Raw genomic sequence first — 13,524 nt, 5'->3', positions numbered from 1 at the left:
GGATTCCTGCATTGAGCAGGGGGTTGGACTCGATGGCCTTGTAGGCCCCTTCCAACTCTGCTATTCTATGATTCTATGAAATGTACAAACAAAGAGCCTTTTCTCCATACACCAAGAGAAACCCAGAGGTTGGTGATTAAGACCAAGGTCAGTTGTCTCCAAGGGCGCATTCACATGGAGCTCCATCACACCTACTTTTTTGTCCTGGTTTGCCCCCACATTTGCCCCTTCATTTCATTAGCACATCAAGCACTGGTCCCTTTCACGTGTGTGCGTTGTTGCGCTATTTCAGCTGGTGCATCTTTTCACCTGTGCTGGCTTGTGCTTCCTCATATCACTACTATTCTGGTGAAATCTCCTCTGACTTGTTTTCTCTCCAGCTATTGCACCCGCCCTGCCACCTCCTTCCCTCTGCAGTTCATTGGTTGTTGTGGCTGTGAGGGATATTGTGATGGATGTGAGTGCACTCCCCCACCCTCATTCTGGTTGTTTGGTCTAACATTTAAGGGATTTGGGATTTTATCTCCCATTTCTGGCATTTGAGCTGGGGTGAAGCATCTTTTGTTACACCAGCTACTTGCAAACTGCATTCCAGTAGGCCAAAACCATTCCCCCCCGCCTGCACAAATACAACAGTAAGCAATAATAGCAGCCTGAAACTGCACAATTACAGAAAAACAACACACAACACTTCTCCCAAGGATCATATTAAACAGTATAAGTGAAGGGTTGTTGTTGTTAGCATTGGCAATCAGTGATGCATGCCTTTGGGGAACCACACAATAAATGGAAAGGAGTTTTTTTAATGGGACATAGAATGGGCGATTTAGGGCTTTATCAGTCACATCTGTTTCTGCCATTTGAGCTACATGGAGCATTCATGCACCTGTGCTCCCTCCCCCTTCCTGGTGGTTGAGAGTGGTCAAAAAATGTTATGGTGGATAGGTGTCAGAGTGTAGTCACACAATTCCACCTGAACACCCGTACAGTGGGCAGGAAAAAGAGGGAAGCCGAAAGAGAGCAGGAGCTGGAGCAGTGAAAGTACGGTTGACTGTTCATTCGTTCCACTGACTCAGCATGCATCCCCAAGCAGAATGAGGAAAGGAATTCAATCAGCATGCTGGAGGAGAACCGTCCCACCCTCCTCTTTCATCAGTGAGACCGCCATTCAACACACACGCCCCCAACAAAAAAATTGGGATGCGCAGATGGCACGAGGACATTTTTACATGGGGACAGAAGAGCAGTTTTACTGTGCATGGAGGAAAAAACCCAAACTTTTCCTGCTCCAAACTAATATAGAAAAGGGGGGAAGAGGTGAGATGAGTGCAGGACAGGGACAATGTATTTATTTATTTATTTGTTTGTTTATTGCATTTATATACTGCCCAATAGCCGAAGCTCTCTGGGTGGTTTACAAAAAGCCTACAGCACCTGGTTTTCCCAGGTGGTCTCCCATCCAAGTACTAACCAGGCCTGCCCCTGCTTAGCTTCTGAAATCAGATGAGATCGGGCATGTTCAGGGTAGTATGGCCATAGATATGTGAGTATCATGCTGCAAAACCACATACCAGGCATGGTGAGAGTATGATAAATTGCTGGTGTGATGGAACTCAAGGAGAATTTGACAGGAGTCAGAAATATGTTATATGTCCCTCTGATACTAGCAATGCACACAGCACACACACACACACTATGATGCTCAGATTGCACCATTCCTCAGCAGTTCATCATTTGTCCTTCAGTCTGCACCAGAGACAAAGTATTATCACCAATCTTGAAGTCTACACAATCCAAACTGCAATGTTGATGTGGACAGCATTCCCTCCAGGGGTGGAGCTTGCTTTCACAAGCAAAGTATCCTGCATATCTGGTGGTTGTTTGTTGCTTTTGAGCACAGATGGGGATGGTGGGCAGTTCTTCACCAAGCAGGATATGACACTTTGCAAATAGTTTGAAAACTCTATATGGAGTGTGTCCTGCGCCCCAACAGTTGTCAATACTGTTCTAAACCATAGATCCTGCCCATGTTGTTGTACTATAATCCTGATCATCCCTCACCATTGGCTAGGCTGTCTAGGGATGATGTGAGTTGCGAAGGGTAATGGGGATAGCCACAGGAGGCCAGGCTGCAGACCAGAAGGCTGCCCATTGAAGGATTGCCATTCTCCTGGAATTGCTTGAGGAATAGTTGAGTTGAGGGATGATATAAGGAAGCCTCCCCCAAGCTGGCACCCTCCACATATGTGAGACTACAACTCCCATCATGGTAGAAAATGTTGAGAGTTGCAACATTTTACATCTGGAGGTTCCTAAGCTGGAGAAGGCTGATATAAGGGCATAGTTAACTCCCAGCACTTGTCAGAACTAGAGCTTTTCTTAATCTGCTGTATCTGCTTTCAGTTTCAGCACAGAATTGAGATCCAAGTGCGTTTCCATTCCTGCTTTTCTGCTACATAGCCAGTGTGGTGTAGTGGCTAGAGTGTTGGACTGGGAGATGGGAGATCTGGATACTAGTCCCCACTTGGCCATGGAAGCTCACTGGGTGACTTTGGGCCAGTCATAGTCTGTCAGCCCAAACTACCTCGCAGGGCTGTTGTTGTGAGGATAAAATTGAGAGGAGGAGGATTATGTATGCCACCTTGAGTTCCTTGGAGGAAAAAAGATGGGATTTAAAAATGCAATAAATAAATAAAAATAAATACATAACCTCTAGGTGGCCCTGTGGTATAGAAGAATAGTGCACACCTACAAGCAAGCATAGTGTTTTCGTTCACTTTCACAAATAATACTGTATTTTCCCTGGTCTCAGAAAATTCACAGAAAGTGCTGTTTAAAAACAGGAGGGAAAGTGGAAGGTAATTGCATCATCTAAATTACCTATAAAGTAAATGCCTTGTGTAGAAAAGCTCCTAGTCACTTCCCTTGGACCTGTCCAGGGTCCTGAAGGGCCTGTCTCTGACTGCTCTTGCTTCTGATTTCTGTTCTTGGTGTTCTGAAATCTTGATACACAGACTCTGCCTGTCTGTCTCGTTCCTTGCTCTGGACCACTGCTAGACCTATTTCCTCCAGACTCCATCATGGGATCATCCTCACTGGAACAGGACAATGCGTGCCCCCTGATGCCGAAACCTAATCCAAGTGGATTGCATTGCATTGCATATAAGAACTCACTAAAGCCCAGAGCTCAACAAACAGAAGATCAGCAGGGAAGGCTGAATTCAAAGCATTAGATTTGATTGCTTTTCAAGTTACATTTCACACCATTTTTCTACAGCTTTGTTTCTTGCCCAACAATAGCCAGATACACTGGCTGAGACACACTGTCTTGAATATATTCAGCAAATCCTGGACAAACCACAGCCCCACTACCATGATGGGAAAGATTTTCCATCCAAGTCTCCCAGTATGACACCACTCCTCCAGCCATTCATTATAAAGATCTTTAGGTCAAAGAAGAGCAACTTTTTTCAAGGCTTGAACAACTGTAATGACTAGCAGACAGTGGAGGGCTTCCCATGAGCTCTTGATATGGATGGCACAGATTTACCCTGCAGTGGCTTTTATAATCAGGCAACTCTCAAGAGTTTACTCTGATTTTTGCTAGCACTTAAAAAACAGCAAAATCTAAAATGGCCAAGAGTCATGGCAACAGCGGTGAATATTCAACTCCCCCATTTCTAAACAAAACAAGCTTCTAAGTCCCATAGAGGCAAAGAAATTGAGCAGGGATTCTCAAAGGCTAGAAAACAGCAGATGCCCAGTTGTTAAAAGCATGCATTTAAATCAATTTAATCTCTTTGAGGCACCTGAAATCTACTTGTCAAGGCATAATAAACTTAATCACAGGTATCTTCTGAAACTCATCTGCTTTGTCTCCCCCCCTTTTTTTTTTGTCAGTTTGAAGGGGCAGGGAGGAGCCTGTTCATGCAAAGTTTCTTCAGAAAACTCATTTGGGATGGCAATTAGCTGCTGATTTCCTTTTCTTGCTGACTTTGCACTTCCAACTTGATTATTAGCCAGATATATGAAGACAAGTAGCACCTTCTGATCCCCCACTAATGTAATGCATAGTGCTCCTGGGCCAGGTGAAGTGCTGATGGAGCTGGTGTTTGACCTTACAAAAGCAAAGGAAAGAAGAAAAAAGAGAAAAATTGAGTGAGTTCTAATGAGAACGCCTGACTGTGAGATGAATTTCTTGGGCTACTAAGCCATAGGGAAGACATGGACCATTGGAAGCCCTGAACCCAAAGCTAGACTTCTAGTCTGTAGTTTGCAGACACACGTGTTGTAAGAACTCACCACTTCTGTCATGACTTCTTAGGGTGTCTCTACATTAAAGAAGAATCTTGCTCTCTTACCAGGCTTCCTTCTTCTGGAGTATTTCTGGGTTTACAATGGGCTCCTTTAGACAGCCACCATGTGATTTAAAATGAAAAACGTCCCATCTTGGTAATACTGTATGTGTTCAATGAAACAGTGCCATCTAGTGACTGTATTATAGTGCAATGCCAGCTTTACACACAGGATATTTTTATTACTGCATTATCTCCAGTCTTTTTAAAAGCAAGATTTTAAATGGGGGGATGCAGAAGACATCTTGGAGGTTGCGTAAAGCACCCACAAACCTCTGTGAGTGGCCAATCATGAGAGTGCAATAAATCACTCATGCAGAGAAGCTCTTAGAGATGAAGGAAATGTAATTGACTATCCCTGCCATTGTGGAACTATCGACATAATCAATGCCAAACAAAGCAGGCTTCTCTTTCTCAGAAAGAGGTTCTTCTTCCCTTTGAGCAATACTGCCATCTTTAATGCTCATGTGTTTGATACTTAAGCTTCACTAGGCAGATGAAGAAGAACTGAAAGGCAGATTCAAGAGTGGGTTGGGGGAGTTCAGTGGCATGGTGGGCTGGTTGACACCCACAAAAATCTCGCTGAACTTTTTCATGAGTGCAAAGTTTCCAAAAGTGTGTTACAGCCTTGTGGAAAAGATGGTGTGAATTCTGAGCTGGGTGTATGCTGAAATAATTACACAACCTCTCTAGCATGGAGCCAGCTGACAATCTGTTCAACCCACATCTCAGTGCATCGTTTGGTTGCATGAATCATTTATAGTAAACCCATCAAGGTTTTATAGGTTTTGTGATCTGTCCAGGAATAATGAGACACGTGTCATTGGATTAACTAGGGCCACCAGTTGATATAACTTTATATAACAGTATATCCAGCAATTATGAGACTCTGTGGGATACTACAAAAGCAGGAGCCATCCATGGCCATGGTTTTCTTATTTATTGTTACATTTCTATACCACCTTTTCCTCCAAGGAGCCCAAGATGGTATGCATGATTATCTCCTCTCCATTGTATCCTCAAAACAATCCTGTGAGGTAGGTTAGGTTGGGTGTCAGTGACCAGCCGAAAGTCACTCAATGAGCTTCATGGCTGAGTGAGGATGAGTGCTTGGATCTACCAAGTCCCATTCCAGCACTCTGACCACAACACCACACTGGCATCATACTGGTATGATAACTGCCCTCTCCTCCACAGACCAGCAAGTAGACAGGAGGGCAGTTGATTCCACCTGGTCTGCTCTCAGAACACTGACTGAGATAAGCTCACACAGATTCTGACATTCCAGAGGCTGAATAGGCCTAAACCCTTCCAAACTATTTCTAATCAAATCCTGGCTATAACCTACAAGGCCCTCTGAAGGTGCCTGTCAAACAGAGGACACCTTCAAAGAGGTGCCACCTCTGCCACCTTCCCACAGAAGAGGACTGTCCTCTGCAAAGCTGGATACGTGGCTACCCTGCTTCAGAATCCAGACAACAATGTGCAACAGTTGAGATGAGAGACCTGAGTGATGATTCCAACATTAGGAAGCTGTCAGCCACTTTTGATATGGGATAAAGAAGAAAAGACTTCACTACTTTCTTTCTCCTTAATTTATTTTGCAGGTTTTATTGCCCTCTGGTGTCCCTCACCCCCACCCTTGACCTTCGCTAATGAATATACTGAAGGCCTGTCCACTTCTGTTAGGTGGGAGCTATGGTGTAATCAATCCTGACTCTGCAGACACACCAGTTAATGGCATTAATATGAAGTTAGCAGAAAGGGTCACCAAGTGCACAGCAATATTATTTCCTTCCATTATGGAACAATGACAACGAAAGAAATCAGTTGGGATGGCAAAACATTGCACAGAACTTAGGGAGGCCCAGGCAAAATCCAGTTCTCCGAGGAGCAATGATTGCTGAGCTCCATTTATAAAGCTCCAAATGACTGTGGAACCACAATGAGTCCTGAGTCACTGAGCAAACTCTGGCTGTCCCTCATCATATTCTTCATGGTGGTCTACCATTCCAGCTCTCTGTCTAACAAGGCACCACCCTCCATCCTCATACCATGTGCTTCGTTTCAGAGGCAGAAAACATTCTTATGTAGTACTGTGTGAGGAAGCCAAGGCTGGCAGCAGGCTTGAGAGGGCCCTTCTGGCCTGGTTCAGATGACGTAATAAACAATTGTACGGGGGGGGGGGGGGAGAGGCAACCATCCATTGTGTTGATTGTGTTGTGAAGAGGGGCATTGTGGAGAGGGGCATTGTGGAGAGGGGCATTGATTATTGTGTTGTGGAGAGGGGCACACAATGGACACACAACTCACAGTATGTTATTTTGTCAACATAAACAATGGGGGAAAACAACGCGCTGCTCCGTTGCTTATCTGGAGACCCGTTGATTAAAATGTTGCGTGGTGGGCTCTGTTGTGTAATCTCCCCCATAAAATATACTATTCCAGAAGGTCACAGAGTTCTCCATCAGGAGCCATGGAGAGCACCCCGGTTGCTCCTGTACAGCTGGCAGAACTTTCAATGCATCATGGGATAGGGCTGGGAGGAGGGAGGGAGGAGCACCAGGAGCCCAGAAAGATGCTGGGACTTTCAGCCACATGACGGGGGAGGGGCAACATGTCGTGTGAGGAGTAGCAGAAAAATAATGTTCAGTTGCCTCTTTCCACCTCCATTGCCTAATATGTTGTCTGAACTAGGCCTCTATGTCTCTGCCACACCCCTCATGCCCTGGCAGGCTTAATTGGTGGTGGCAGCAACAGCAGCAGCGAGTGGCAACAGTAGTACTGCTCTGGGCAGCAAGCTGCCATTTTCTCAATACCATCTCTCTGGGGCATTGTGGGGAATTAAAATGGTGGTTTCCTAGGCTGACCATATTAGAAGGAGGACAGGGCTCCTGTATCTTTAACAGTTGCACAGAAAAGGGAATTTCAGCAGGTGTCATTTGTATATATGGAGAACCTGGTGAAATTCCCTCTTCATCACAACAGTTAAAGCTGCAGGAGCGATACTAGAGTGACCAGATTTAAAAGAGGGCAGGGTACCTGCAGCTTTAACTGTTGTGATGAACAGGGGATTTTACCAGGTTCCCCATATATACAAATGACACCTGCTGAAATTCCCTTTTCAATAAAACTGTTAAAGATACAGGAGCCCTGTCCTCCTTTCCATATGGTCACCCTAGACCTAGATCTAGCCACTTGTGTTGACTGAAAGGCCCAGAGCAAATGCCAGTGGGAGTTCCTGCTAGGTCACTGGGACCTTGTCAGCAGGCAGCCTGAGAATGTCATGGGATGACATCAGGCCTGAAGGCAATAATGATTCACCTGACTGTAGGGAACATGGTAACTGCTTCAAATAATGATTGCACAAATTGTTCCTATTAGAAATTTGTTGCAGTTCATTTTGATGTATGAGAAATTCATTGCAGTTCATTTTTTATCAGGATTTACCCAGTTTGCACCTTCTGGGCTGAACACAGACTTGGATGCAACATGCGGTCAAAAGTCCATACATTTCCAAGCTTCCAATGTGATTCATGGGCCATTCGATAGCATGCGTACATTTGAAACTTGCACACAAATATACTTTAATCAATGGGAGAAGAATGCATACATCAAATCCATTTGGGGAAATAGGTATGAAAATATGCACAGATATTCATGTTAACATCCCCCCCCCATTTGCAATCTGATATGGACTCAGGTCAGAAAAAGCTTTGAGATGGAATTCGGGGAACTTAAGGAAACTCAATTTTACTTATTTACACATCTCTATTTACTAGGGATCACCCATTAGATGTAACTATTGCCATGCATAGGAGAGAGAGAGAGAGAGAGAGAGAGAGAGAGAGAGCACCAGCTGGAAGCCTGATCCTGATAGTAATTATGGCTGCATGTTACTTGCTGGCCCTGGATAAGCACTAAAAAATGCCAGGTAACTACTGTGTTCCTAGCTACTTGGCATTTCTGAGTGTGTCCATTCCCTGCCCAGGGCCAGCCAGAGACATGCAGCCATAACTGTGCAAACTAGATCGGTAAAGCAAACCTGATAAAAATACGTCATTTTGTGAATAGCTTAAACCTGTTAACAAACCATCTTTCATTCCATGCTCTTTTCTTCAGAACCACTTGAGGCATAAGACACACTTAGGCCGTAGCTAGACCTAAGGTTTATCCCAAGATTGTCCTGGGGTCAAACCTGTTCACCTAAGTGCCACACAGGGCATCCAGCGCTCAGGCAGGGATGAACCTGGGATGATCCTGGGATAAACCTTAGGTCTAGCTACGGCCTTAGTGTGGCCCCATTTAACATAGTGCTGCTGATTTGGGATGGATAGGGTGACCATATGAAAAGGAGGACAAGGCTCCTGAATCTTTAACAGTTGCATAGAAAAGGGAATTTCAGCAGGTGTCATTTGTATGCATGCCGCACCTGGTGAAATTCCCTCTTCATCACAACAGTAAAAGCTGCAGGAGATCTGCCCTCTTTTGTATCTAGCCAAGGCTATTGATAGGTATTAGTCCTGGTGGCTATATTTTGTCTCCAGTATTGGAGGCTGCAAGACACTCTATACCAATTGCAGGGTAAAATTATTAGCAGAAGGGTGCTGTTGCACTCATGTCTTACTTGGAGGTTTCCCATGTGCAGCTGGTTGGCCACTGTGCCAACAGAATGATGGACTAGATTGGCTTTGGGTCTGCTTCACCATGGTTCTTCTTACATTCTTCGTTAGAGAGGTTCTTGGGTCCATTTATATTGACAGCATCACATAAGGATTTGGATGAGAGAGGGTGCTAATCCTGCAAACCTTGTGGCTAACTGTGCTTTCAGCCCCGGACTCCTCCCTCTCAACAGCCAAGCCTGACATTTTCCCTGCCAATACAATAAACGTCTCTGAAATTACAACAAAGATATTTCTGGTGATGCAACAGCCTTTCTAGAAGTGGAATATTTATTACAGTGAGTTAGCGCATAATGCGCTTCTGATAGAAGTAGTTTACCCCTTGGCGGCAAGCATACATTGAGCTTTCAACGAGCTACCAAGTGATTCATAGGCTTAAGACTCCCTGAGTCTACAGTCAAATAAACCCTCTTCCCTAACTGGTGTCATTCATGTTTAAAACAAAAGGAGGATAAAGTTAAAAGCTGGGCTTTAAATACGCACACGTGCACTCGCGCGTGCACACACACACACACACACTTTTCATATCTCAGAGATTTTAGCTATGAAAACAGCTAAGGGAAGGAATCGAGGATGGGTCACTCTGTATTTTGAGCTAAATTTGTTCTATGGCTTTGCAGTTGTTTTCTGGGTGGATTTAATGTAAGAGGCAGTTGGTTTCCTTCTAGTGCAGAAGGTAGGGTGACCATATTTTGGAAACCAAAAAGGAGGACAACATGGTTGGCCACCACAGGGCGGCCAACCATTGTGTGCTGTAAAATCACATATCTGATTTTACAGCACACAATTAAGAAGAATCTGTTTCATTACTGGTAAATGTTTAGGTGCATTCCGGCTTTAAGATTAGCTATGTGTAAATATTTCACTTCATTCCAGGGTGCACCTTACTTTCCACTGAGGGGAGTGACATTTATATCCCGTAAGTTTGGGAACAACCAGGTCAGCCCCCTTTTTAAAAATAACTCTTCTGAAGTACATAATAGCCCGGGTAGGTTTAATTTACTTTTATATTACTCAAATAATAAAAAATTATAATTTCTGTTCCTGTATCTGAGGCATTTACTATTGTTTTCATGTATATTTTCAGCTAACTGGCAACTGAAGAAGACAACTTGTCAAAACGCGTTTGGCCTATGCTTATTGTGATTACAGAGCATGGTTTTATTATATTAACTGTATTGAATGTGTATAAAAAGTGCTCTCTGAAAATTATATTAAGTGTTAATTTTAAAATTACATTATGTATTAAATATTTATTATTTATTTCCTTAACTTCTTTATCAGTTGTTCTGAAAAGTGGCATCATTTCAAAAGTGTACTGAGAGCCACCACACCATATTGTAGATGGGGCTTCTACATCTGAGGGTTTGAAGATTCCCATGCAGGCTGGAGCCCTGCCATTGCTTTCTCTCCTTGTAAACAAATCATTCCTCCTTTGGTAAATGCATTGAATGACCCACAGTTGGCTGCATTCATCTTCTCCCAGCAGCTGGGAAGGGGATCCAAATGCTGGAAGCCAAGATGTGCCAGAGTTTCCCAGCTGTCTCGAAATAGAAGCAGGTGGCAGCATCCAACAGAACTTCATCACTCTACCCAGACACTGTAGGGGGGATTTGTAATGCCCCTCTAAGTTCAGTTTTGCAAGAAAAAAGATCAAATGAAGCCTGAAAGGTGTTGCGGGCTGGGGAAATACTGAAGGCAATAAATTGGATGGGGTTTTGTATCATTCTGGCTCGATGCACTGCATACTTGTTTTTCCAAGTACCCCACATATCTACCTACCATGCCTGCCACTTGCTGCGGTAAAGCAAAACTAGAAGATGAATAAGCCAGGCTGAGTTCCACCAAACGGCAGATCCCTCCACATTTTCTGCTTGCTCTTTTGATTTCTAACAACCATTTAGAACAGAGCAGCTGGATTTCCAAAGGAACGCTGCCAGTGCCAATAAATAAACTCAAGATCAGCTGAAACAAGCAACTGTTTTCTGTGAAATAAAGCAAATGAAATACCAAGATCATCTGGCGGAGGAGGGGGGTGGCTGTGGGGAGGCAAGGTTGAAAGTGACAGCAAGGGATTCCATTCCAACAGAGAAAAATGGAAGATTTCCAGGAAATAGAAACAGCGTGGTAAAGAATTGCCCAAAATGGAGTCAAGATGCAGGCTTGTGCAGGGTGACTGGCCTCAAACGCCTGGGCAAGCTGGTTGAAGCATTCTTTCCATTAGTTTGCTCTGTAATAGGGTGAGATTCTTGCCATGGAGCTGTCAGATACTGGAGAAATGAATCTTATGGTTGTCCCAGTGGCAGGAGAGAATGACTGTGGAATATTGAATTTCTTGCATCATGCAGAGAAATGCCAGGCAAGGGCGGAAAGAAATAAACATGTGTAGGAGCTTTGAGTACAGCAAAACATCTGCCAGTTACCCTGCCTGCCCCCCAGGAACTATTTGGAGCGTGAATTATTGTACCAAATTGACAGTAATCTTTGTGCTGTCTAAATTGGATGAAACATTCATTGGCCATGCAAAGGCTTGATTAGCCTTCCTCACACAGCAAACTGAGTTCCAGTCAAAAGTGATAAGGCAGAACTCTATGTCAGCCCTATGGAGCAATATATCCAAAGTTGTTTACATATTGGGGCAACAAAACATACAATATTGATTACATATTGGGGCCATAAGCAACATGGACCAAGACACAAAGGAGGGTGTGTTTCCTCTATTCTGTCACTAGCTGCTAGTGCTGCAAGGTTATCTATTTAGAATCCTTATTCCAGCACCATGTACATTGATGGTGCTATATAAATAATAATAATAATAATAATAATAATAATAATAATAATAATAATAATAATAATAAGCTTCAGCGTTCTCAGCTTTTGCCTAGAACTCTTACATGTAGAGCAGCCATTGTCAAAAGAGTGGGAATGAATCACCCCCAAAAAACAGGAATTCTGACTTCCACAGGCCCCTCTCTCAGCTTCATTTATCAGAATAATTTTGCTGATGCTTCAGCACATTTGCCTTGGAGTAAGTCTCATTGAATAAGGCTATGCTATTAATCTTTATTTCCCCCTCCCGCCAAAACAACAACAACAACAACAGCAACAACAACAGTCATCCAAGCATGGGGCACCTTTTAAACCATTGGATCTGCTTTGGAATAAAGTATGTTGTTGAGTGCGCTCTCTCTCTCTCTCTCTCTCTCTCTCTCTCTCTCTGTGTGTGTGTGTGTGTGTGTGTGTGTGTCAAGACATTCTTACAAGATTAAAATAGAAATCCAAATGTAAAACACATTTTCCCTAGTAGTTCAGGTTGAAATATTGGATTGCATGGAAAGACACATGGTGGCTTCATGTTTTTAGCAAGCCTGCTCCAATCATTGCCCTTCCTAGGGGCGGGTGGGGTGTATTTAATGCTGCACTTTTTGCATTAAATGAACTGCTGGAGGAATGATATGTACGCTATGTAGAAGCATGTCTTTTTCTGTAGACATTAATCTCCTCTCTGATCATTTGGGTTTTGGTAATTGCCAGTTGAAGAGCATTCCATAATTGCAGAGCAACCACAGGGAAATCTTCTTTCCAGAGCACTTTTGTTTGACATTGCCAGGGAGGCCATTGCACAAAGATGCCTGCTACTGAGCTGCCCTGCAGTGGCATGAATGCCTAAGTTGGAAGACTGGTACTGGAATGGGAGGTGGACATCTGTGGTTATAAAGAATTCCACTGGTGGCAAATTCTCACAGCTTTGGGATCTGAGTGCCTGGTCTCACGGCGCATTCCGTATCAGAGTTTTGAGCCTGGGGAGTATTAGAATGTAAGCCTATGTGGCAGGATGTTGCTAAGTTATTGCTTTGCTATGTACAGCACCATGTACACTGATGGTGCTATAGAAATAAATGAATAAATATTTGTTCTGCCAGTGGGCACAAAGGATGTCCAATACACATGCGCACACACACACACACACACACACACACACACACACACATATGCAACAACAGTGGTGCTGTTGTCCAAGAACATGTAGTGATGTTCTGCATTTTGCTCTCTCTGGCTTTTGTTTGATCAGACTGTGGGCTTTTGCAGCATGCTGTTCCATCGCATTGGCGTTTGAAGTTTATATACTATAGGCGAACACTGAGGAACCAAGTAATTCTCTCTCAAGCTCCCATCTGATGAGCCCAAAATCAATTTGATTATGCGAAAAGAGGGAGAATGCAAATCCGCTCCTGGCAAACATCCTGTACCCATTCTGCATCGCTATGAGCTCCCCTGCACATCTGTTGCTAACACACAGGTGTGCTGCTTAATGAGATCAATATGCTGCATATACATGTAGTAGCCATGCAAATTCAGGAGTGTGTTTTGGGCAATCTTAGTGAAACCTGATTTATACCTCTCATTCTAGAATTCCAGCAACTGTTATAACATATCTCTTTGCAACACACATAAACATGCACACAAGGTCAGGTGAACCAAAGTAC

The 13,524-nt window shown here is 43.7% G+C and overlaps 1 non-coding gene across 1 annotated transcript; it reads right to left on the bottom strand.

The window, feature by feature from the left end:
• Positions 1-1,422: 1,422 nt before the first annotated feature.
• Positions 1,423-1,541, bottom strand: LOC134397025 (5S ribosomal RNA). Its single transcript, XR_010025315.1, has one exon. It is a non-coding gene; the product is annotated as a 5S ribosomal RNA (ribosomal RNA).
• Positions 1,542-13,524: the final 11,983 nt, after the last annotated feature.

The sequence above is a fragment of the Elgaria multicarinata genome, chromosome 3 (genome assembly GCF_023053635.1).
Source record: "Elgaria multicarinata webbii isolate HBS135686 ecotype San Diego chromosome 3, rElgMul1.1.pri, whole genome shotgun sequence".
Classification (NCBI taxonomy): domain Eukaryota; kingdom Metazoa; phylum Chordata; class Lepidosauria; order Squamata; family Anguidae; genus Elgaria; species Elgaria multicarinata.
This window is presented reverse-complemented; position numbering and strand designations above follow the sequence as displayed.